The sequence below is a fragment of the Pan troglodytes genome, chromosome 15 (genome assembly GCF_028858775.2).
Source record: "Pan troglodytes isolate AG18354 chromosome 15, NHGRI_mPanTro3-v2.0_pri, whole genome shotgun sequence".
Lineage (NCBI taxonomy): Eukaryota > Metazoa > Chordata > Mammalia > Primates > Hominidae > Pan > Pan troglodytes.
The window spans coordinates 100,650,911-100,677,921 of record NC_072413.2 but is presented as its reverse complement, the minus strand read 5'-3'; the positions used below and the strand labels follow the sequence as shown (position 1 = coordinate 100,677,921).

The 27,011-nt window shown below is 42.8% G+C and overlaps 1 protein-coding gene and 1 pseudogene across 4 annotated transcripts in view; one reads left to right on the top strand and one right to left on the bottom strand.

Annotated features, from left to right (window-relative positions):
• The window catches only part of RCOR1 (REST corepressor 1), a 135,572-nt gene that overhangs the window by 64,180 nt on the left and 44,381 nt on the right, over window positions 1–27,011 (bottom strand). The gene's annotated exons all lie outside the window — the stretch shown is intronic.
• Window positions 2,451–2,920, top strand: LOC107968255 (large ribosomal subunit protein uL23-like; annotated as a pseudogene).

Here is a 27,011-nt window from a genome sequence, read left to right as displayed (position 1 = left end):
GTGCATGCCTGTAATCCCAGCTACTCGGGAGGCTGAGGCAGAAGAATCACTTGAACCCGGGAGGCAGAGGTTGCAGTGAGATTGCGCCACTGCATTCCAGCCCGGGCAACAAGAGCAAAACTCTGTCTCCAAAAAAAAAAAAAGGGGGGGGGGGGTTGAATATCTCATGTAAGGGTATTACACCACATATTGCTAGCCGAGGAAAAGATGAAAATTCAAAATACAGTTTCTACTGAGTGTGTATCACTTTTGTACCATCTTAAAGTTGAAAAATACTAAGTCGAATGCTTAAGAACTGCCTGTACTTAATACTTCATAAATGATAGCAATTATGATTTTCTTTCTCCTCTATTATTTGCCATCTTTCAGACCGTGGTATCTTCAGTGTCTAGCATATTATAAGTACTTCATAAATGTTAAGTAAATTAATATGCATAACATAGGTTAGGTAGCCAATTAATGAAAAATTTTAGAAAGGGAGTATATTGTTCTATTCCTTTTCCTTAAACACAGCAATCCAGACTGACAAGTTTGAGAACCAAGAAGGCTGGGCAGCAACTCATGTAGACCTGATCTCTGGAATGCCACCCACTCCCTCTCTTCTTGTATCTCTCTTTATAATAGCACTCTACCCTTTAAGGGCATAAACTCTATTCCCATGGGAAGGTTATTTCAAAAATACTATGATTTGCAATATTACAAGCTGACAAAAATGAATAATTTCCCTTAGAACTGGCTCAAAGCCAGGCATGGTGGCTCATACCTGTAATTCCAGCACTTTGGGAGGCTCAGGCGGGTAGACGATTTGAGGTCAAGAGTTCAAGAACAGCCTGGCCAACATGGTGAAAACCTGGCTCTACTAAAAATGCAAAAAAAAACCAAACCCAGCTGGACGTGGTGGCTCACACCTGCAATTCCAGCTACTAGAGAGGCTGAGGGATGAGAATCACTTGAACCCAGGAGGCGGAGGTTGACATGAGCCAAGACTGCACCACTGCACTCCAGCCTGGGTGACGGAGTGAGACTGTCTCAAAAAATAAAAATAAAAAATAGAACTGACTCAATCACTTTCCAGTAATCTGAGTTCAGCTAATGCCTAATCTATGTCCCTTTTCTGATTCCTCCAAGAAGGAAGTTAGATGCTAATCAAATGCTACTGGAGTCAACTCTGCACTAGAAACTGGAATTGTATAGTCAGTTCCTAACTAATAACATCTTATCTTCTCTCATTCTCTTGGACTCACAGGTGCCTTGGACTGGGAATCGATTTTCTCTAAGAGAAACCAGAAACACTTTTCTTCCATGTTATCAATATAACAAGCTTATCATTTACCACCAATGTAATTTCGCCACATACGATCCTCAAACCTAAACAAAGACAAAACACTTCAGAGACCAATTAATTTCACAGTGAAATGTTTTAGGCTCAGGTTTCTCCTATTTCTCTGAACACTGCCCTATCAGTAATGTAACACACTAATCAGAATGGGCAAGGCTGTATTGATATTTCACCACCAAGCAATCCAAGAGAAAAAAAAGCCCTGAAGCTACAGTCTGACTGATGGTGAGGCACCACAATCTTATGAAATACAGAGAGCCCAGATTATCCTATAACACAATTACTCCCAATATCACCATAACCCAGAGAAAACTTCTAACTACTGTACCACCAGCTAAGGACATACCTTTACACCAATGTTGTAAGAGTTCCTTATAAAAGGTTGAATTAGGAAAAAAGACAATATGAAATTCTTTGCAAAAGTTTGGCAAAACAGGATGTTAGAAGGGAACATAGAAAACCTGTCCACTAGAAATGTTGAGAGAAGTTGCATTAGTCTGTTTTCACAATGCTGATAAAGACATACCAGAGACTGGGCAATTTACAAAACAAAGAGGTTTAACTGGATTTAACAGTTCCACGCGGCTGGGGAAGCCTCACAGTCATGGCGGACGGCAAGGAGGAGCAACTCAGTCTTACGTGGATGGCAGCAGGCAGAGAGGAGCACTTGTGCAGGGAAACTCCCCTTTTTAAAACTATTAGATATCTCATGAGACTCATTTGCTAGCAAGAGAAAAGCACAGGAAAGATCTGGCCTCATGATTCAATTATCTACCACCAGGTCCCTCCTACAATATGTGGGAGTTATAGGAACTACAAGATGAGATTTGCGTGGGGACACAGAGCCAAACCATACCATAAGTGTACTGTAAATAAGTTCAGGCTTTCTGAAGGGTAGTTTGGCAATGTTTACCCGAGCCTCTAGCAATTTATCCCAAAAGAAAATATTCATAAAGCTTTGCAAAAACTTATCTACAAAATTATTCATCAAGTGCTGCTGAAAACAGCAATAAATTGGAAAGAACTCAAATGTCCAACATAATCTTATAATCTGGTACAATCATATCATGGAAACTGTACACATTAAAAGCTGCAGAGCCCTCTTCACAAGATGGCACCGAAAGCAAAGAAGGAAGCTCCTGCCTCTCCTCAAGCCGAAGCCAAAGCAAAGGCTGTGAAGGCCAAGAAAGCAGTGTTGAAAGGCGTCCACAGCCGGAAAAAAAAAAAGATCCACGTATCACCCACCTTCCAGCGGCCCAAAACACTGTGACTCCAGGGGCAGCCCAAATATCCTCAGAAGAGCGCCCCCAGGAGAAACAAGCTTGACCACCATATTATCATCAAGTTGCCGCTGACCACTGAGTCTGCCATGAAGAAGAGAGAGGACAACAAGACACTTGTGTTCATTGTAGATGTTAAAGCCAACAGGCACCAGATCAAACAGGCTGTGAAGAAGCTCTATGACATTGATGTGGCCCGGTCAACACCCTGATTCGGCCTGATGGAGAGAAGGAGGCATACGTTCAACTAGCTCCTGATTATGATGCTTTGGATGTTGCCAACAAAATTGGGGTCATCTAAACTGAGTCCAGCTGGCTAATTCTAAATATATGTATATCTTTTCACCAGAAAAAATAAAAAATAAAAAGTTGCAGAAGTATGTACATTTAATGACTTGGGAAAACCATACATGAAGTACAACATGCAAATGACAACAAACTGCTGCCTACTACAAAATCACCCAGTCTATAACAACTCACAGGCAGGGCACAGTGCTCACGCCTATAATCCCAGCACTTTGAGAGGCCAAGGCTGGAGGATTGCTTGAGGTCAGGAATTTGAGACCAGCCTGGGCAACAAAGTGAGACCCTGTCACTACAAAAAAAAAAAAAAAAAATTAGCAAGGCATTGTGGCTCACACCTGTAGTTCCAGCTACTTGGGTTGCTGAGGTGGGTGAACTCCTTGAGTCCAGGAGTTCAAGGCTGCAGTGAGCCATGATCGTGCCATTGCAATAGAGCCTGGGCAACAGAGCAAGACTCTGCCTCAAAAACAAACAAAAACTCATGTCCAATTCAAATTATGTTTCCATAAGCTAACTACATATGCTAACATCTTGCTATAGCCGGTTGTCTCATCCCACTTCACCTGCAGAAATGCCCGTCCTGCGCTGAAGGAACTCCCTCTGCTTACCTCTAATGAGAGACCTAATACTCTAGGAAATACTTTCCCCCATTGCTTTTCCTGAAGCACTTAATACATAATTATACTGTTGACTAAATTTTTCTTAATGAGACACTATTTCTTCCCTCTAAGTCTTACAAGGTTTTGAAACGTTGAGAATAGACATACTGTAGTTTCATGAAAGAGGATGGAATTACTACCTATCTTTTGGTGAAACTAAAAACAGAGCACTATCAGTCAGGTTTTTTAAAGCCCACATAATTATAAGTGACTTTTCTTTCTTTCTTTTTTGAGACAAGTTCTCACCCTGTTGCCCAGGCTGGAGTGCAGCGGCACAATCTCGACTCACTGCAACCTGCGCCTCCTGGGTTGAGGCAATCCTCCCACCTTGGACTCCCAAGTAGCTAGGACTACAGGTACCCGCCATCACACCCAGCTAATTTTTTGTATTTTTAGTACAGACAGGGTTTCACCATGCTGCCCAGGCTGGTCTCGAATTCCTGGGCTCAAGCAATCCACCTGCCTTGGCTTCCCACAGTGCTGGGATTACAAGCATGAGCCATGGCACCTGGCCTATAACTGACTTTTCTGTTACTGATCCAGATTTGTGAGGATTTTATTAGACTTCTACCCCCACATTCTCTCTTTACAGTGCTTTATCCCTTTGAAAAACAGCTGAGCAATATCACTAATATACAATTTTGCCCTTTTAAAAAACTAATCTGAACCAATTTATGAGATAGTAATCTACACAAGTCACCCCATACTAAGGAAATATCTATCCTTATAATATTATGTTTTTAGATGAAAGGATGAAAATTACCATGCAATCTCTTTATCAGCATACCAGTATAGTAATAATCACACTTTAACAACAGCCAAAAACCAGATGCTGTCAATTTCTCATTACTAGTCCCAGAAAAGACACATCTATTTTCTTCTTGATTTAGAATAGATTAAAAAGTTAATTTTGGCTGGGCACAGTGGTTCACATCTGTAATCAAACTGTGGGAGGCCAAGTAGGGAGAACCACTTGAAGCCAGGAGTTAGAGATCAGCCTGGGCAACACAGCAAGACTCCGTCTCTACAGGGCATGGTGTTGCACTCCTGTACTTCCAGCTACTTGGGAGGCTAAGGTGGGAGGATTGCTGGAGCCCAGGAGTCCAAGGCTGCAGTAAGCCATGATCATACATCAAGCTGCACTCCAGCCTGGGTGACAGAATGAGACCCCATCTCAAAAAAGGGGGGAAAGAAGTTAATTACAGAAGATATGAAAAAAAAAAAAAGTTTTACCCAAAAGCAAATCTATGCAAAAATCTTCAAATTTTCATGTTGTTTAAAAAAACCCATTCAAACCACAAGTATCACTCATAATGTATATCACATTCTTAAAGTTGTTTTACTAAAATCAGCATATCCACAAGATAACCCATTAGGATGAATTAAACAGATGGGCTCAGAACTCAGACCATCGGTTTGAAATTCTAGGTGTGTACCTACAAAATTTAAATAAATACACTGGAAAAATTATTTCAAACAGGGCTTTCTCATTTGGAACCAGTGGTTAAAGATAATCTCTACCTCATAGTGACAGAATTAAATGAGATAATACATGCATAAGGTGCTTGGCTAAATGCCTCAGCACACCATGAGCATGCGACTCACCAGATTATTTATCTTATTATGAAAGTCAGTGTCTGGAGTAAAAAGAACAGAAAAACCACCTAAAAATAACTCAACATTAACTACTTCACCCTTCTTGACTATGGCTGTCTTCTCCCACATTCCCAAACACTGATCTAGGCTCTAAGTGGCTTATTCAGGTTGCAATAACGTCCTTACCAAACTTTCTGCCTCCTTTCTCTGCCTCCAAATTCAAATTTATTATATAAATGGCAGCAGCAGATACCTCTCCGTTACTGTCCATGTGACACTACTTCACATTACCCTTGCAAGAAGTCACCCCAAATTCAAGCAACTCTATTAACTATTAAAGCTACAAAGAACTTCATAAATAGAGTTTACTTAAAGGTGGGGAAACCATACACATGAAGTGTCTTGGCAGAGGTGATAGTGTCAAGGACCCCATGCCTATTCCAGCCCAGAGCTCTCTCGGCCACACTTTATTACATTATTACATTCCCAGAGCTTTCTTGTTTGACACGTATGTGTGCCAGAATTGGTTCCTTGTCCTGGTATTCTGCCACTTTGCAGGAATCTCCAGTAAAATAAGATGAATTTTTATTGTTGTTAATATTGTTACCCACCACCAGAATAGCCAAAATAAAAACGGAAGACTTTATGAGCCTTAATGATTCTGGTACCTCACTATTTATAAATGCTGATCAGATGAGACATTTGTTTTGATAGTGAAGGCCAATGCAACCCTGCATCAACAAAACTCCACTTGTTCATATGCAAATATAAAATTGCAGTAATTTATCCAAGTATTTATGGAGATTTTATCTAAAGAGCTTCTTTTTAAAAAGTCAAATAAAAAGTCCAGTAAGTGGGTAGAATAACAGGCAAAGACCTTTCCTAGAAAAAGCAGCTTCCTCGTGGGAGAATTTCAAATAATTTATGTAAATATTCCCCACTCCCCTCTAGGAGATGGAGCTTAAATCTCCCCGACTTGAGTGTAGGTTGGACTTACTAACTTGTTTCCAAAAAAATAAGTATGGAAGGTGGTGAGTGTATACAGTAGAGAAACAACCTTGGCCACGATTAACATTACCAGCAATAAATCATGGAGTAGCATGCACTACACCTCCCACCACTCCAATCATATGAATTCCCCAAATTCATAACCCTAGTCTAGTCATGTGAAAAACAGCAAACTGGGGAGACATCATAATTAAATGCAATGCATACAGTACCCTGGATTGGATTCTAGAACAGAAATGGACATTAATGGGAAAACTAGTGGAATCTAAATAAAATGTGGAACTTAGTAATGTTATCAGTGTTGGTTTCTGGGTATTGACAAGCACACCTTGGTGATGTAAGAGGAACCCAAGTGAGGGGTCTGATAATCCATAGCATACAGGAAAAGGATGGGGGGTAGGTAGGTAGCCATCCTGTTCCTAAGAGTCACATTCTAAAAACTTTCCATAATTCAAGTCATAAAAGTAAGAAAACCATTTTTATTATTATTTTTTTCAGAGTCTCACTCTCACCCAGCCTAGAGTGCAATGGTGTGATCTTGGCTCACTGCAACTTCTTACCTCCCTAGTTCAAGCACTTCTCATGCCTCAGGTGATCTGCCTCCCAAAGTGCTGGGATTACAGGCATGAGCCACCGTGCCTGGTCTCACACATATGGATTAAAGCCACCGCACCTGGCCAGAAAAACCTTTTTAAAAAAGAAGGCCCAGCGCAGTGGCTCACACCTGTAACCCCAACACTTTGGGAAGCCGAGGTGGGTAGATCATCTGAGGTTCAGAGGTCGAGACCAGCCTCACCAATATGGTGAAACCCCGTCTCCACTAAAAATACAAAAATTAGCTGGGTGTGGTGGTGGGCATCTGTAATCCCAACTACTTGGGAGGCTGAGGCAGGAGAATCACCTGAACCTGGGAGGCAGAGGTTACAGTGAGCCGAGATCATGCCACTGCACTCCAGCCTGGGCAACAGAGCAAGACTCCATCTCAAAATAAATAAATAAAATAAAATAAAATAAAATTAAAAAGAACACCCCTCATAAAGAAGAAAACTCTTTCACTTGTTTCAGAGAGGCAATATAATGGGAAACTGGCCTGTTCCAAGTTTGCCCTTAATTCAATCTTCTTTTTTTTTTTTTTTTTTGAGATGGAGTCTCACTCTGTCGCCCAGGCTGGAGTGCAATGGAGTGATCTAGGCTCACTGCAACCTCCGCCTCTGGGGTTCAAGTGATTCTCTCACCTCTGTCTCCCCAGTAGCTGGGACTACAGGCGCGCACCACCAAGTCCGGCTAATTTTTGTATTTTTACTACAGACAGGGTTTCACCATGTTAGCCAGGCTGGTCTCGAACTCCTGACCTCAAGTGATCTGCCCGCCTTGGCCTCCCAAAGTGCTGAGATTACAGGTGTGATCCACTGCACCCAGTCAGTCAATCATCAGATCTTGAGAGTAAACATATAAAATGATAAATTCCACTAGATTAATAAACCAAAATCTCTAATATCAAAAAGGATGAGTAAGATTCTGTGTTATATTAGTCTTAACTTAAGCAACAAAAACATCATTAGAAAAGTTAAGAAATTAGCTCCAAGAAGAAGTAAATCGGTCTTAAATTAGGATTAAAACATCGGTTTAAATGAACCAGTATGCCATTACTCCTTGAACATGAGGACATATCACCTAAAAGGACTCACCAAAAGCATACATACAGGTGGGAAATCCTAAATCTATGCACTGACACTAAGCACACATCCATATCCAGCACTGTGAGGCACAACACTTTGCAAAGATATCCTCAAAAATATTTTTCACGAGTTTCTACCCTGTATGTGTTTTGGGTTTACAAAGTCAACCTAAATTATATAAGGAAAAAAAAAAAAAGATTAGGCTTTAGAAGATGTTTCTGGCCAGGTGCAGTGATTCACGCTTATAATCCCAGCACTTTGGGAGGCTGATGCGGGTGGATGACATGAGGTCAGGAGTTCACGACCATCCTGGCCAACATGGTGAAACCCCTCTCTACTAAAAATACAAAAATTAGCTATGCATGGTGGTGTGAGCCTGAAATCCCACCTGCCTGGGAGGCTGAGGCAAGAGAATCACCTGAACCTGGAAGGCGGAGGTTGCAGTGAGCTGAGATTGCGCGATTGCACTACACCCTGAGCGACAGAGTGAGACCTGATCTCAAAAAAGAAAAGAAAAGAAAACTTTTCTGAGCAGGCGCTGTGGGAGTAATCCCAGCACTTTGGGAGGCTGAGGTGGGTAGATCGCTTGAGGTCAGAAGTTCAAGACCAGCCTGGCCAACATGGTAAAACCCCATCTCTACTAAAAACACAAAAAATCAGCCAGGTATATGGTGGCAAGCCTGCAGTCCCAGTTACTTAGGAGGCTGGAACAGGAGAATTGCTTGAACCCAGGAGGCAGAGGTTGCAGTGATGGCACCACTGCACTCCAGCCTGGGTGACAGAGTGAGACTCCATCTCAAAACAAACAAATAAACAAAAAAACAGAAACATTTTCTTAAAAATGTCTCAGCTTGGCGGGACACCGTGGCTCACACCTATAATCCCAATACTTAGGGAGGCTGAGCAGGCGGATCGCTTGAGGTCAGGAGTTTGAGACCAGCCTGGCCTACATGGTGAAACCCTACCTCTACTGAAATACAAAAATTAGCTGAGTGTGGTGGCACATGCCTACAATCCTAGCTACTCAGGAGGCTGAGGCAGGAGAATCGCTTGAACCCAGGAGGTGGAGGTTGCAGTGAGCCTAGATCACACCACTGCACTCCAGTCTGGGCGACACAGCGAGACTCTGTCTCCAAAAAAAACAATAAAAAAATTTAAAAATCTCAGCAAAGTGATTTCAAAGAATGAAAAGAATCTGTTTCCACTCAAATAAATGGGTACATCAAGGAACATTACAACTTATACAAGCTTAATCTTAATTTTGGAATCCACTGCATTAGTTGGTTCATAGGTTTATTTCACGTGTGTGTGTGTGTGTGTGTGTGTGTGTGTGTGTGACAAAGTCTCACTCTGTTGCCCAGGCTGGAGTGCAGTGGTGTGATCTCGACTGACCGCGACCTCCACCTCCCAGGTTCGAGGAATTCTCTTGCCTCAGCCTCCTGAGTAGCTGGGATTACAGACGCCTGTGACCATGCCCGGCTAATTTTTGTATTTTTAGTAGAGACGGGGTTTCACCATGTTGGCCAGGCTGGTCTTTAACTACTGACCTCAGGCAATTCGCTCGCCTCAGCCTCCCAAAGTGCTAGGATTACAGGTATGAGCCACTATGCTCAGCCTTGTCCTTCATTTTTTTGTTTCATACATACAACCAGTGGGAGATAGGGGACAGACAAGCTAGAAGGAAATATTTATTGATCACCTATTATGTGCCAGACACTTTCACAAACATGAGCTTGTAATCTTCGCAACTTTCTGAACTATTCATAGATACCTAAAGCAGTGCTTAAAAAATTAAGACTATAAAAAACATAGGAAAATATTGTGATAAAGCAAAAACAAAAGCAAATTATAAAACATGCCATAGTTAAGGTATTGAGAGGAAGGAATGTCAATGAGCTTCACAAAGGGAAAAATGCCCATGAGTCATTCAGCTTCCTGCCATTCTAAAGTAAAGTACAACAGGTCAGATATTCTCCAGTATTTAAACAGAATCCTTGTAGAAAATAAATCAGAAAACTGCCTCCAGGAAGGGAAAATGGAAGGCCAGGAATGCCTAAGAAATGTACTTCTCTTGTGCATAACCCTTTTGCATCTTTTAATTTTGTACCATATGCCTGTATTGCCTATCCAAATATTCAACAAAATTTAGCTTAAAAAAAAAAAAAAAAAAAAGGTTGGCCGCGGTGGCGAATGCCAGAGATCCCAGCACTTTGGGAGGCTGAGGAGGGAGGATGGCTTGAGGCCAGGAGTTTGAGACCACCCTGGGCAACATGGCAAGACCTTATCTCTACAAAAAATGTTTTTAAAGTGAGCCAGGCATAGTGTCACCTACCTCCAGTCCCAGCTACTTGGGAGACTGAGACAGGAGGATCCTTTAAGCCCAGGAGATTGACACTGCAGCAAGCCTTGATCATGTCACTGCACTCCAGCCTAGGTGACGAAGAGATCTTGTCTCAAAAAAAAAGGAAAAGAACAGGAAAAAAAAAAAAAAAAAAAAACTCAACCACAGGGAAAGAGGTGTGGCCAAGATGCCAATTCTGTTTTTTTTCTTTTTTTAAAAATTTTTTTCTTTATTTTCTTGTAGAGACAGGTTCTCACTATCTTGCCCAGGCTGGTCTCAAACTCAGGCTCAAGTGATCCTCCCCATCTTCGCCTCTCAAAGTGCTGGTATTACAGGTGTCAGCTAGTGCGCCTGGCCTCATTAATTCTAAATTACAAAGATCAGACTTAATCATATTCCCTCTGCAGAGAACTGTGGTTCCAACAAACACACTACTCCCTAGGCCACCCACATCACGAAAAGGTGTGTGTCATCGGAAACCCACAGCCATTATGCAGCATTACTCAAATACTAAATGACAAGCTCAAATTAGAACTACATCTTGTCTTTTACCTACTCTTCATTTTTACCCAAGTGCCTGGCTCAAAATGGAAACTGTATTTTACATGATGGCTATTGTATTAGTCTGTTCTCACACTGCTATAAAAAAATACCTGGCCGGGCGCAATGGCTCAGACCTGTAATCCCAACACTTTGGGAGGCTGAGGCGGGCAGATCACCTGAGGTCAGGAGTTCGAGACCATCCTGGCTAACACGGTGAAACCCTGTCTCTACTAAAAATACAAAAAATTAGCCAGGCGTGGTGGCAGGCACCTGTAGTCCCAGCTACTCGGGAGGCTGAGGCAGGAGAATGGCGTGAACCCGGGAGGCGGAGCTTGCAGTGAGTGGAGATCGCACCACTGCACTCCGGCCTGGGCGACAGAGCCAGACTCCGTCTCAAAAAAAAAAAAAAAAAAGAAAGAAAGAAAGAAGGAAATACCTGAGATGAGACTAGGTAATTTATAAAGAGAAGAGGTTTCATGGGCTCAAGGTTCTGCAGGCTGTACAGGAAGCATGATGCTGGCATCTGCTCAGCTTCTAGGGAGGCCTCAGTAAACTTATAATCATGGTGGAAGGCAAAGGGAAAGCAAGCACATATAACACGGCCAGAGGAGGAGCAAGAGAGACAAGAGGGAGGTGCTACACACTTTTAGACGACCCGATCGCCCGAGAGCTCACTCACTATCATGAAAATAGCACCAAGGGGGATATCCACCCCTATGATCCAATCATGGGCCCCCACCTCCAACACTGGGGATTACAATTCGACACAAGATTTGGCTGGGGACACAGATTCAAACCACAACTATCAGCTATAAACATCTAACACAAGCCTTTTAGGAACTACTAAAGAGTAACACTATAGGCTGCACGTGGTGGCTCATGCCTGTAATCCCAACGCTTTGGGAAGCCGAGGCCAGCCTGGACAACGTGGCAAAACCCTGTCTCTACCAAAAATAGAAAAAATTAGCTGGGCACGGTAGCGAGTGCCTGTGGTCCCAGCTACTCAGGAGGCTGAGGTGGGAGGATCGATTGAGCCCAGGAGGCGGAGGCTCCAGTGAGGCAAGATTGCACCACTACACTCCAGCCTGGGTGAAAGTAAGACAAGTCTCAATTAAAAAATAATAATAGGCTGGGTGCAGTAGCTCACGCCTGTAATCCCAGCACTTTGGGAGGCCAAGGCAGGAAGATCATGAGGTCAAGAGATCGAGATCATCCTTGCCAACATGGTGAAACCCTGTCTCTACTAAAAATACAAAAATTAGCTGGCGCGCGCCTGTAGTTCCAGCTACTCGGGAGGCTGAGGCAGGAGAATCGCTTGAACCCAGGAGATAGAGGTTGCAGTGAGCCAAGATCACGTCACTGCACTCCAGCCTGGCGACAGAGCGAAACTCCATCTCAAAAAATAGTAATAATAAAACTAAAAAATAAAAATAAAAAGAGTAACACTATAAAATTCAACAGCTGGTATTTTCAAACAGTTTTTTATCCACACTCCCCTCAAATCTTCCCGATACACATTCCTCCCATTTTATTTGCACAGTTATACATGCTAAGTATTCATTATTTATCAACAGTAACATTTTTGTTAAGTGGAAGATAGAAAATGTTAAAGCAGGTGGTTGTTACGTATCTATGGGAAAAAGTCAGCTGGGAGGCTGATTCTAGGTGACAAAAATAGAATATGCTAGAAAGAAATGTAGTTTGGAGAATTTTCACCCAAATTAGAGTCTCAACGAAAGGACACAATAAAATACTGAAATACAGATGTGGGTGGATGGTGTAACATTTGAAGGGAACTGTTCAGAAGAACAAGCAGACAGGCAAGCTTAAAAGAAACAAATAATATAATCACCTAAAGAAAACAGGGCGTTTGAGGACACAGAATTAGGTAAAGGAACACTGCCAGAAGACTAGAGGAGAGAGTGTTTGTAATTCACTGCTCAGCCTTTCTTCCATTCACGTAACTGGGCAATGAAGACTTAAGGTGTTCACTGTTAAGTCATTCTTTAACGCAGCAAGCATTTATTTGGTGTAGCATAACAGTCCTGAAATGGAATCCCAGCTCTGCCTAGACTGAAGGAGAGTTCTCTAATCTCTTTAAGTTTCCATTTTCTCTTCTATAAAAATGGAAGAAACAGTTCCTTCTTCAAAGAGATTAAACAGCAAGTTCAAACAAGTAGCAAACGTTCTGGTACATAGTAGGAACTTAAAATAATCAATCCAAACACCACGAATAGATTCAATCATAAGGACACTTTTAAGAAACCCAGTTACAAGGCTCATATCTAAAGCAGATTTAGCAAATTAAATAAACAAAAATAAAACATTCCTAGCAATTTCTACTTATTCTAAGCCAATTCAGCATAAAGATCCTCCAGTGTAAGTTCCCTTTTATTTATGAAGCCTACTGAGAATCAACTTGAGAGACCTTCAGCCACAAGAAATCAGGTCTACAGGGCTATCTAAATAATTAGGGGGCCAGGCATGATGGCTCATGCCTATAATCCCAGCACTTTGGGAGGTCAAGACAGGAGGACCCATTGAGCCCAGAAGTTGCCAGCAGCAGTAGTGAGCTATGATGGTGCCACTGTACTCTAGCCTGGGAAACAAAGCAAGACCCTGTCTCTATAAATAAATAACCCATTTATTTTGCAAGTGTGCTTATTCATATCAATTCACTTCTGGTCAACAAGCCAAAAAATAAGATACATAAATATAAAATAAATCAGTTCACTTCTTCTCTAGTCTCTTAAGCTATTTTCAAATTCTTTTTTCTTTTTCTTTTTTTTTTGAGATGGAGTCTCACTCTGTTGCCCAGGCTAGAGTGCAGTGGCGCAATCTCGGCTCATTGCAACCTCTGCCTTCCGGGTTCAAGCAATTCTCCTGCCTCAGCCTCCTGAGCAGCTGGGATTACAGGCACCTGCCACCACGCCCAGCTAATTTTTGTATTTTTAGTAGAGACGGGGTTTCACTGTGTTGGTCAGGCTCATCTCAACCTCCTGACCTCGTGATCCGCCTTCCTCGGCCTCCTAAAGTGCTGGGATTACAGGCGTGGGCCACCACGCCTGGCCTATTTTCAAATTCTACACCCTTTATTAATAGCAATACTCAGCTCTGAAGGCTGTGAGACCCCTGATTTCCCACTTCACACCTCTATATTTGTGTGTGTGTGTCTTTAATTCCTCTAGCGCCGCTGGGTTAGGGTCTCCCCGACCGAGCTGATCTCAGCACCAAACATACTGTCAAATTCTTCTAACTAGTCAACAATGTACTGTGCAACAATGTTAGTTTCATTAGCTGCTAGTGAATTAGGAGTTAGTGTTTTAAATGAGAACGTTCTCATTAAGATACCTGTATTCTATTATGAGTCTAAGTCTCATTGTCTAATACAGGAATTATTAGTAATAAGATAATTAAGTTATTCAATAAAGAGCAAACCAAATATTTAACATCTAAGAGTAAGGACTCTAAATCAAGTCCTGTAAGTTTAAAATATCTCAAGTCAGTTCCTAACTCAGTTGGTAAAGAACACCCACAATACCAATGAGAAGGAAGAGACCAATAACTTAAATGTTTATCCCTTTATATATAACAATTGCAGAATAACCAATGTTTTGCAGACACAGAAATTTCACCAAGTACTGCTTCTCCATCAGTAAAATGAGAAGCATGAACTTACTCTCTAGAGTCCATTTAATAGAAAAATTAAGTGGCTTAATCCTGTCTACAACTTTCACGTCTGACTTCCCTTTCCCAACATCCAAGGGAATCCTGTTCTGTCTTTTAACTGAGTGGATGTGGCGAGGTTTGTAGAATGTGTGTGCTTTTTTCCTACTCTCTTCCTCTGATCCTTCAAGCTTTATTAACATACTTCAGAATAGACTAATCTCAGTCATTAAGCACTGCTGATCACTGATTCCTCCATCCATCCATCCATCCATCCATCCATCCACCCACCCACCCACCCATCCATCCACCCATCCACCCACCCATCCATCCACCCATCCATCCATTTATTGAATCAGGATCTTGCTCTGTGCTCTGTCCCTCAGGCTGAAGTGCAGTGGCACTCACTGCAGGCCTCTAATTCCTGACCTCAAGTGATTCTCCCACCTCAGCCTCCCAAAGTGCCAGGATTATGGGCACCAGCCACCATGCCCATGGCCACTATGATTCTTTTTTTTTTTTTTTTTTTTGCGGTGGAGTCTCGCTCTGTCGCCCAGGCTGGAGTGCAGTGGTGCAATCTCGGCTCCCTGCAAGCTGCACCTCCCAAGTTCACACCATTCTCCTGCCTCAGCCTCCTGAGTAGCTGGGACTACAGGCGCCCGCCACCTCACCCAGCTAACTTTTTGTATTTTTAGTAGAGAGGGGGTTTCACCATGTTAGCCAGGATGGTCTCATCTCCTGACCTCATGATCCACCCATCTCGGCCTCCCAAAGTGCTGGGATTACAGGTGTGAGCCACCGCGCCCGGCCCAAGGCCACTATGATTCTTTAAGCTCTCACCTTTCTTCACTGCCTTCATACAGAACCAAGTTAGATAACCAATTCATTTTCTTGAGGATCATTCCTAATGCCAATTTCGTCAACCAGATTTTTTACAGTAAACAAAGCCCATTCTAGCTAATATAAGCAACTAAATGGCTCTACAGGAAGGTCATCAAACCAGATTTACAAGCCACGCAACTAGGACAACACCAGAATTACCCCACAGAACTGCTTCAGTGGAGGTCTTAACTGCTGCAGGTGTTAAACACAAGGACACTTGGCAGTGCATAGTGGACACCACCGCTAGAAAACGCTGCCTCTGAAACCTGGCAGCCATGCTTGTCTACTTCACATCACTTGCTTCCTAATCCTAGTCTTGCCCTGGTGCATGGAATAAAAGTCACACATCTATGACAAACTACAAGAGAGGATGGGAAAACATATTAATAGCTTCTACTGTGGAGTGGACAATTTCCCCTCAAAGACAGAGTGTTCAAAAGGGGCTGGTACCCAAAATGCATACTAAACATCCACAAGTGATATCACACTAGCTGCTTAGGTCCTAAGGCCCCTGTGTACTTTTTTTCTCAGTTTATTCCCTAAATTGCTCCCTAAGTTCAGTGTTATGGCACTCTCGTAGTTTATGACTAGTAAATACTATTCATAGCTGAATCATGTTGCATTCTGTTGTTGTAAGTCCATTCTTGCACAATTTGTTTTACCTGATTTTTAATTTATGTTTGTTAAGAGACAGGGTCTCACTCTGTCACCCAGGCCAGAGTTCAGTGGTGTGATTATGTGTGATTTTTTACCTGGAATTAATAATTCTATTGTTTTTTTTGCTTGTTTGGTTTTCTGTATATGTATTACTAATTCACCTCCAAACTTCTACTACATGTGTAAGTCTCAACACATCAGGCTATCTATTGGTTGTTTATTTCTTGACAACACCCCTTTGGAGCCCTGTCTTCACTCACCAATCTGGACTAACTGGTGAATGCCTACATAGCTATTATCCCAAGATTTCTCTTTAAGAATTCCCTTCACCTTATCCTTTGCTGGATTCCATGTCTGGGCCAAGCTTTCAGGGAGATTAAGCAAATGAGTAACTATATTAAGGATGAGAACCAAGATTCTCACTGTCAGAGACGAGAGCTACAAATAAGGAAAGGAAAAGGGCTAAAATGAATCCTATGATGTTGGATCAAAATGGTGGCATTTGTGGTAAAATTCATGGTTATATATATGTGTAGGCAGAGATATAGACAATAAATATGTCTAATAAATACACATAGATCTACTTGTTCTGCCCACTAAGAGGGCTGAAAACAACTATATCCTGGCAGCAATAAATACAGCTAGTGCCAAGATATTGGTTTCTATAATACTATTCTCCACTTCAAGAGAATGGCTCCTCCTTAGACAAACAGTTGACTCCAGGATGAGGCAGAGAACATACAAGATAAATTTGAAATATTCTAAGATACAATAAACAAGCATTTAAAGGATTATAGAGGGCTGGGTGCAATGGCTCATGCCTGTAATCCCAGCACTTCGGGAGGCCAAGGCAGGCAGATCACCTGAGATCAAGAGTTCAAGACCAGCCTCGCCGACATGGTGAAACCCCGTCTCTACTAAAAATGCAAAAATTAGCCAGGTGTGGTGGCGCATGCCTGTGATCTCAGCTACTCCAGAGGCTGAGGCAGGAGAACTGTCTGAACCCGGGAGGTGGGGGTTGCAGTGAGGCGAGATCACGCCACTACATTCCAGCTTGGGTGACAGAACAGGACTCTGTCTCAAAAAAATAAAAATAAATAAAGGATTATAGATATTTGTCAAAAGGACACAGGAGTCAGCTTGAAGGAACTCCCACTGGCCAAATCTGGAATAATATGACCATCAAATTAAAAATAATAGGCCGAGCATGGTGGTACATGCCTGTGATCTCAGCACTTTGGGAGCACAAGGTAGGCGGCTCACTTGAGGTCAGAAGTTTGAGATCAGCCTGGTCAACATGGCAAAACTCCGTCTCTACTAAAAATACAAAAATTAACCAGGTGTGGTGGCACGCGTCTGTAGTCCCAACTACTTAGGAGGCTGAGGCAGGATAACTCCCTGAATCCGGGAGGCGGAGGCTGCAGTGAGTGGAGATCTTGCCACTGGGCCCCAGCCAGGGCGACAGATGGAGACTCCGTCTCAAAAATAAATAAATAAATAAAAATAAAGATATCTTTATGTTCATACTACAGTTTGGCATAGAATCCTAAATTGGGCCGGGTGCAGTGGCTCACGCCTGTAATCCCAGCACTTTGGGAGGCTGGGGTGGCCAGATCATGAGGTCAGGAGTTCAAGACCAGCCTGGCCAGCATGGTGGGGAAACCCCGTCTCTACTAAAAATACAAAAAATTAGCCAAGCATGGTGGTCCACGCCTGTAACCCCAGCTACTTGGGAGGCTGAGGCAGGAGAACTGGTTGAACCCAGGAGGCGGAGGGTGCAGTGAGCCGAGATCACACCACCGCATTCCAGCCCAGCGAAAAAGCGAGACTCCATCTCAAAAAAGAAAAAAAAAAAAATCCTAGATGGGTATGCTCCTAGAATTCTGAGGACACTGCTCCACTGTCACCTAGATTCTAGTGTCATACAGATTCTCAGTCCACTGCTGTAACTTGACTTGTTTCCACTGGAGGATTTTGAGATCTTCTCTATTCTCAGTGTTCTGAAATCTCAGTATGATGTACCAATCTATTTTTTCTTTTATTCCCTGCGCTAGGCACTCAGTGGGCCTGCTCAATGTGGAGATTTGTGATTTTCAGTTCTGAACATTTTTAATGTGTTGATTTAATATTGTTTCCTCTCAATTATCTTTTCTCTCTCTAGAACATCTAACAGTTCAGATGTTGGAGCTCCTGAACCAATCCATTAACTCTAAAGTATTCCCTTCTGTTTTGTTTTTGTATTCATCACCAATTACTAACATTATATCGTAATTGCTTTAGTTGTCTCTTGTACATAACCGCTCTCCCTTCTCCCTCCCTCTCCCACTGTGTGTGAGCGCACGTGTGTGCACACAACCATCTGAAAAATGCAAATATCATGACAGTTCCTTTAGTATGCATCTTCTAAGCCTAAGGGCATTCTCCTCTATAACCACAGTGCTATTATCACACTTAAGCAAAAATTAATATTAATTCATTATCATTAGTATACAGTCCTTATTCACATTTCCACACTTCCTCTTCCCACCTAAATATTTTTCAGTCAAGAAGCCAATCAGGCATTGTCTTTCTCTTTTTGTCTGTCTTTGCCTACTACTTTCTGGAAGATTTCCTTGGTTTCCTATTGAAAATTTGTCCTGCAATCCTATTTTCCAAGAGCTCTTTCTTGTTCTCTGAATGGACCCCTACTTTATACCTTCTTGCTTTTATGTCATGCATTTTCTCTTAGCTCTTCAAGCTTTTTTGTTTTTCAAATTTGAGCTTTTCTTATGCAACCTGTATTTCCTATTTCTTCACTTGGTTTCTTTTTATCTGTCTGTGTTAGGCTGTTATGGCTTTTTCTTCATGTGCCTGATAATCCTTGACTGTTAAGTCACAGTTAAGAAGGAAGTACTAAAAAGTAAGTTTTAATTTCACGTACACAGCTGGTGCTTATTAATGGCAAGACTCCCCTGCAAGGTGATCAGACAGGGATCTAACTGTTTCACTAAGAGCTATGGTGGATTACATTTTTCTAGAGCTGATCACATTATCTCCCACCCCATATCACCTTCTTACAGTGTGGCCAACTGACACTAAGATATGAGGTCTGTTTTCCTCCCCTAGAACCCCAGGCAAGTTGTTGACTAGAGCAGAAATTATGTGATGCAACTTCCAAGACTAAGTCATCATAAAAGGTAATGCAGATTCTGCTCATCCTCCCACAGGACATACATTTGGACACAAAGCTATGTGGGCAGTCTGAGTGCCCTGAAGAAGCAGCACAAACAAATTCACACAGAGACCTTGTGGAGGCGGCTCAGCTAGGCCCTCTCCAGCTGTGCACACTGCCTTGCCTGTGCACTACTCTTCAGCTCTACCATCTGACTGCAGCCAAAGCAAGAACCTGAGCCACAATTGCCCAATCAAGCTCTTCCTAAATTCCTGACCTACAGAAATCACGGAATTATTTTAAGTCACTAAATTTTGGGGGTCATTTTTCAGGCAGCAAGACTAAGGAACAGATTTTGGCACGTGGAAGTGAGATGCTGCAACAAAAACCCACAACTGTGCTACTGGCTTTGGGGCTGGGTGGCAGGTGGAAATTGCAAGGCCTTTAAGAGGCTATCAGCAAAAGCCTGAAGGGCCTCAACAAGGAAACTATCAGGAAAAGCTTAATAGAAACTAAGAAAACTACTATTGTACATTACAGGAAAAGGGTCCCCTGTTGTCTAAGTAGTGGAAAATGTGGCTTTTAGAAATGTGGAAAACAGGAAATGCACCTAATAAACTCCATGATCTACCTAAGGAGATTTCCAGGCAGAATTTTAAAAAAAGAAACAATTCTCAAAATTCTCAGTGGTAAAGAACAAATCCAGACTGTGACTGTAATACTTTCTTAAAACCTCAAAAAGATCTAAGAAGGTTCTGCACTGTCCTTTCCAACAGACCAAGAGCCTTCTAAGGATTTTAAGATCCTCTCCATCAAACAACAGGGCTTCTAAGAATACTAAGGCTGGTGACACACAAGGAGCCCAAGGAAATGAAGGACCTACCACAAACAGGCTAAGTGTGGTTCTTGTCTAATGTAGTAGGTTACAAATTGACACAGAGAGAGCCCACAAAATTTTCAAAGGAATTATACCAGTTTGGACTGAAAGAGACAAAAACAGTACAAAATGAGGGGAAGGTTTTTTTGTTCCTCCAAAACTACCGAAAGCACAAAGGCTAAGAAAACTACTCAGCTATAAAAATCAGCCATTTCTTAGGGAAAAGGGTAACTCAGAAGACAAAACAAAATTCTCAGCAGAAACCAGAGCCTGAAACAATCATTCCCAGGCACCAGAACTGAGACCAAATCAAGGAATTGGTAACGTGTGCCCTGCTGAATTTCAGAATGGCAATGGATGAGAAACTACTGTGCCTCCTGTTTCCTCTTTTCTGGGCAGATGTGTCTACAGCAATTATCCTAAGCTTGTCCTGCCATTTTAAGTCAGAGGAAGCAACAGATTCCTTCTCTTGACGTCACATGAGTTCAGCTCTAGAGGAACCACACCTGAGGAGCTTTGGGTGGCCACAACTGGGCTTGATTCAGGTGACAAGATGCTGAACTTGAAGTTAATGCCATAGCAGGAAGGGGGAGCGATGTGATGGGAGAGGGTGTGAGCACAAGTGACAAGAAGGAGGAATGTGAATTATTGTGACCAAATGAGAAAATGTGGTAGATTGTGTTTTCCAAAGGTGGTCACAGAATGTTTCTCATGTCATCCCACAGGGACCCCTTACACTCTGACTGCAATTCCACTTCTGTACTCCTATCAAGAGATGGAATCTATGTTCCCTGCCCTTGAAGCTGACTAGACTTGTGACTACATCGGAAAGGAGCCTATGTGACTTCCGAGGCTGGGTCATGAAAAGTGAATCAGTTAATAGTCAGTTTTCTTGCGATACTTGCTTTGGAAGCCTGCACTTTCTTGTAAGCAGTCAGAGGCCATAATGCTGTGAGGAGCACAAATCAGCTCATGCTGAGACACCAGGAAGAAAGCTGTCTGGCCAGCCAAGGCCACTTCAGCAGCACCCTACTGTTCAGCTCCAGCCACCATGTGACCACAACTTAAGTCAGAGAAACCCAAGCCAGAGCTGCCCAACTGATGTCTTCCTAAATCCTCATCACCAGAAAGTGTGAGATAATAAAACGATTGTTGTTGTTTAAAGACAATAGTAACAGCAACAGTTGTTATGCAGTAATAACTGGAATACAGGGTAACACTCAATTGTTAGCATCTGGGCCAGTTTTCTCCCAAAGAAGAACCTTCTAATTTGCTGGAGAGTATAAGCCAGGCTATAAGAATTCTGGAATGACCATTCAATATACAAACTTTCACTTCATAGATACGTCTCCCCCACCACGTCCAGATAGTTTCCACCCGTCCTCCCCATTTCAAGTCTAGGGTACAGCTCTGGTTCAAACTCTACCAAAAGGAAACTTGTCTTGTGCTAGGCTAGGGAAAGTCTAGTTCCTGGACTGCTGGAATGAAGCATAATCTAGAGACAGGAAGAATTCCTGGAGACTTTCAGTCAGCCCATCAGCTTAGGGCCAACCACACCACACCTGGGCCTCTGAAGATACCTGGTGCCTCCACCTCCTAGGCCTTGCTGCAGTTCTGCAGCAGCAATCTGCTTCCTCCAGCATCACTACCACCGCTTTTCAGTTCTGGCAAGGTAATTACCATGCATTAATCTATTATTTCAGTTTCTAAAACATTAGTGACATCTCTATACTGCTATACTGTTTATACTATCCCATTACTCAACATTCCAAATCTCAATGTTTTTACCTTTCTTCCTTTCCTGGAAGCTCTATAAGGTTTGTTCACATCTTTTCTAATCTCTTCCATTCCTCTTTTTTTTGAGACGGAGTCTCGCTCTGTCGCCCAGGCTGGAGAGCAGTGGCATGATCTGGGCTCACTGTGCAAGCTCCGCCTCCCGGGTTCACGCCATTCTCCTGCCTCAGCCTGCCAAGTAGCTGGGACTACAGGCACCCGCCACCACGCCCGGCTAATTTTTTGTGTTTTTAGTAGAGACAGGGTTTCACCGTGTTAGCCAGGATGGTCTTGATCTCCTGACCTCATGATCCGCCCGCCTCGGCCTCCCAAAGTGCAGGGATTACAGGCGTGAGCCACTGCGCCCAGCCAATCTCTTCCATTTCTAATGCTTAGCCTTCACTATCAAGTTTAGGACACTGTAAAATCTTTAAAATGGCCTTCCTGACTCCATTCCCCCATACCCTGATCCCTCCTATACTGTGTCAGAATACTTTTCTGCCGATACTATGCTAACACAGACTAACTTTTTTTAATAGACAGGGTCTCACTCTGTCACCTAGGCTGGAGTGCAGTGGCAATGATCATAGCTCACCGCAGCCTCGACTTCTTGGGCTCATGTGATCCTTCCATCTCAGCATCCCGAGTACCTGGGACCATAGGCATGTGCCACCATACGCGGCTTATTTTTATACTTTTTATAGAGACGAGGTCTCACTTTGTTGCCCAGGCTGGTCTGGAATTTCTGGGCTCAAGCGATCCTTCCCACCTCTGCCTCCCAAAGTGCTGAAATTACAGGTGTGAGCCACCATGCCCAGCCCAGATTAACTTCTGAACAAGTTTAACTATTAGTATTATCATCAAATCAGCCTAAGACTTTTTTATAAAGAGTATCTCTTCCTCCTTGTATCAACCCTATGAGACAAATATTTTCACTCTTAACAAATGAAGAAATGCATTCAACAACATTCTACAGAACTGAACTGCGCTTCAATTTCCTCCTGCCAAATAATCTCAAGAATCTTAACCAGATCTAAAATTTTATTTTCTACAATTCAAAGGTAAGAAACATGAGGCACTGAATACAACTTACACTAATCAAGATCAGACACTTGTTAATACCGTCAAACAAAGAAGTTTATTCCTTCTATCAGATTCCTTCTTTACCTATGTATTCTTTCAATTAGAGTAAGAAACTGAAAGGACAATGGACACAGACGCAGCTGGGGCACGAGGAGTAAAGGGAGAGAGGTAAAAACTAAACACGCCACAACAGAATGGAGTCACAACTCCATCAATCCCTATGTTAACCACCCTTGTCCCCAAATAATGGACCTTATCAAATCACGAGAGAGGTACTATCAAATATTCACCACATGAAATCCAGAAATGATGCAAGTTTTTTTAATACATGCAGATTCAGTGCTGCTCAAATTCCCATGATTTCCCTACGAAGCTACAAGTTCAAAGGTAATAAATGAAGATACAACAATCAGGCTGGTTTGTAAAACCAGCCTTTCCACTGTATTTGACACACTACCCAAACCCCAAAGAAACTATGCTAGATACAGGAGGGGGCTAGACAGAAGTAACACATAGCCCCTGCTTTCTTGAAGCATACATGTTAGTGGGCAAGAAATATTAAACCTTGTGCAAGCGTCACTTTCCTTATATGAGTAAAATGGAGTTAACAGCAATTACTTCCCCAAATTGTCCTATAAAGCACCTATCATAGTGGCTGGTACAAAAAAACTGCATAAATATTATTATTTTTTTTTTTATTGAGACAGGGTCTCACTCTGTTGTTGGGACTGGAGTGCAGTGGCGACATCTTGGCTCACTGCAGCCTCAACCTCCTGGGCACAAGTGATCCGCCCACCTCAGCTTCCTGAATAGCTGGGACTAAAGGAGAACACCACCATAACTGGCTAATTTTTGTATTTTTTGTAGAGACGGGGTTTTGCCATGTTGCCCAGGTTGGTCCCGAACTCCTGGGCTCAAGTGATCCACCTGCCTCAGCCTCCAAAAGTGCTAGGACTACAGGTGTGAACCACTGTGCCCAGCTGCATAAATATTATTTATTCTTGAATAACTGCTTACATAATTCTTTTCTGGTTTTCTTTTTTGTTAAGGCCGAGTCTCACTCTGCCGCAAGGCTGGAGTGCAGTGGTGCAATTTCGGGTCACTGCAACCTCCACCTTCCGGGTTCAAGCAATTCTCTTGCCTCAGCCTTCCAAGTAGCTGGGACAACAGGCACGCGCCACCAAGCCCAGCTAATTTTTTTTGTATTTTTAGTAGAGATAGTGTTTCAACATGTTGGCCAGGACGGTCTCGATCTCCTGACCTCGTGATCCACCTGCCTCAACCTCCCAAAGTGCTGGGATTACAGGCGTGAGCCACCACACCCAGCCTCTTTTCTGTTTTTCTTCTGAGACAGGGATCTTGCTCTGTCACCCAGGCTGGAGTGCAATGGCAGTTCACTGCAGCCTCAACCTCCCTGGCTCAAGTGATCCTCCCACTTCAGACTCCAAAGTACCTGGAACCAGAGGTGCACACTACGACAGCCAGCTCATTTTTTAACTTTCTGTAAGACGGGGTTTCACTATGTTGCCCAGGCTGGGCTCAAGTGTCCCTCCTACCTCAGTCTCCCAAAATGCTGGAATTACAGGCGTGAGCCAACGTGTCCAGCCTCAAAAAATTCTTTAAATTACAATCAGATAAGGTGTTAAGTGTGATAGCCTCTGCAGAAAAGAGCTATGTGACCTCAATTACATCTCATTCTAAACTTTTTTGAAATTTAGTTATTTTACACTAATATTACATTTTTTAAAAATTAATTTTAAAAAATTGCAACCAAAATACAAGACAGGTGTCTCGATCTCCATGAGGTTTTCTCGGTTAGTCCACCAAGTCTTTGAGAGTCGGAAGAACTACCCAAGATACCTGTCATCATCTTGAAATCTGATATGTACTTTAGGATGGATCAAGTGTTCACATCTCGTTCATACATATCTAAATACTGACTGTTTTAGCTGAAGAGAACAGGCTGAAGACACAATTATTTTAACTCATTATCTTCCATTTCAGACATTCAATTAATTAAAAACATTACTAGGCTGGGCACAGCGGCTCCCAGCACTTTAGGAGGCTGAGGTGGGCGATCTGAAATTCCGGAGTTCAAGACCAGCCTGGGCAACACGGCAAAACGCAAACTCAAATAAAAAATACATATATATATGGCTGGGTGTGGCGGCTCACGTCTGTCATCCCAACACTCTGGGAGGCTGAGGCAGGCGGATCACCTGAGGTTGGGAATTCAAGACCAGCCTAACATGGTGAAACGCCATCTCTACTAAAAACACAAAATTAGCCGGGTGTGGTGGCAGATGCCTGTAATCCCAGCTGCTCGTGAGGCTGAGGCAGAGAATCACTTGAACCCAGGAGGCGGAGGTTGCAGTGAGCCGAGGTCACGACACTGCACTCCAGCCTGGCGACAGAGCGAGACTCCGTCTCATGAATGAATCAATGAATGAATGAATGAATGAATAGGCTGAGCGCAGTGGCTCACACCTGTAACCCCAGCACTTTGGGAGGCTGAGGCGGGCAGATCATCTGAGGCTGGGAGTTCAAGACCAGCCCGGCCAACATGGCGAAACTGCATCTCCACAAAACTACAAAAATCAGCCAGGCATAATGGCAGGTGCCTGTAATCCCAGCTACTAGGGAGGCTGAGGCAGGAGAATCTCTTGAACCCGGGAGGAGGAAGATACAAAGAGCCAAGATCACGCCATTGCACTCCAGCCTGGACAACAGAGCGAGACTCCATCTCAATAAATAAACCAATAAATAAATAAATAAATAAATAAATAAAATAAAAATTAAAAAATAAATTAATTAGCCAGACATGCTGATGCATACCTGTATTCCCAGCTACTGGAGGGGGAGAGCTGGGGAAGGGAAGGGGAGGAGCTGGTAAAGGGGAGGAGAAGGCTGAGGTAGGAGGATCATTTGTGTCCAGGAGGTCCAGGCTGCAGTGAAACCTGATCATGTCACTGTAGTCCAGCCTGGGTGACAAAAAGAGATCTTGTCTCAAAAAAAAGAAAGAAAGAAAGAAAGAAAGAAAACAAAGAGTAGTTGGTTCTCCTAGAAGGAATTTATACAACTTCACAGTTTTAATTCCAAATTACGCTGTTTAGTTACCTTCACCGCACAAAAGAAAACCATCCAAATGCTTTTTAATGGGAAAATCTTAATATTAATACATTACAAGCTAGATCTGCCTAGCAACAAGTTATAAACTTATGTCATCCTACTTATGTTCCCATGGATACAGACATGAACAGTACAGTGGCAGCTGTACAAATTAGGAAAAAAATCCCAAGAGAATTACATCCAAAACTTGGATAGAAAATACTACTAGGCTGGGCACAGTAGTTCACACCTGCAATCCCAGCACTTTCAGAGGCTGAGGCAGGCGGAGCACCTGACATCAGGAGTTAGAGATCAGCCTGGCCAGCATGGCGAAACCCCGTCTCTACTAAAAATACAAACATTACCCGGACGTGGTGGTTCGCACCTGTAATCTCAGCTACTCCCTGAGACAGGAGAATTGCTTGAACCGTAAGCCAAGATTGCGCCACTGCACTCCAGCCTGGACAACATAGCAAGACTCCATATCAAGAAAAAAAAAAAAAGAAAAGAAAAGAAAAAAAAACACTACTATAGGCCAGGCGAGGTGGCTCACATCTGTAATCCCAACCTTTGAGAAGACCAAGGCCAGTAGCTCACTTGAAGTCAGGAGTTCTAGACCAGCCTGGCCAACATGGCAAAACCCCATCTCTACTGAAAATACAAAAATGAGCTGGGCATGGTGGCAGGGGCCTGTAATTCCAGCTACTCGGGAGGCTGAGGTTGCAGTGAGCCGAGATCGCACCACTGCACTCTAGCCTGGGTGACAAGAACGAAAATATGACTCAAAAAAAAAGAAAAGAAAGAAAAGAAGACAACGCAATAAAGGTAAGAATACGGTCTAGTATCTTTTCAATTAAAATCCTTCTCTCTCTTCCCTACAAATCCTAACTAACCTTCCATTAGAATCTCCCTCTTTAAATCTGCTCCCATCTGGTGTTTTTAAACACAATTGTTAATAAAACTTCAGCAAGAACTTCTGCACCTGAGTTGATAATGTCCTTGGACTATTTTATGTGTGCTATCCCCAAAATCTGTACACAGGCTTCTGTTCTTTATAATGTAGCAA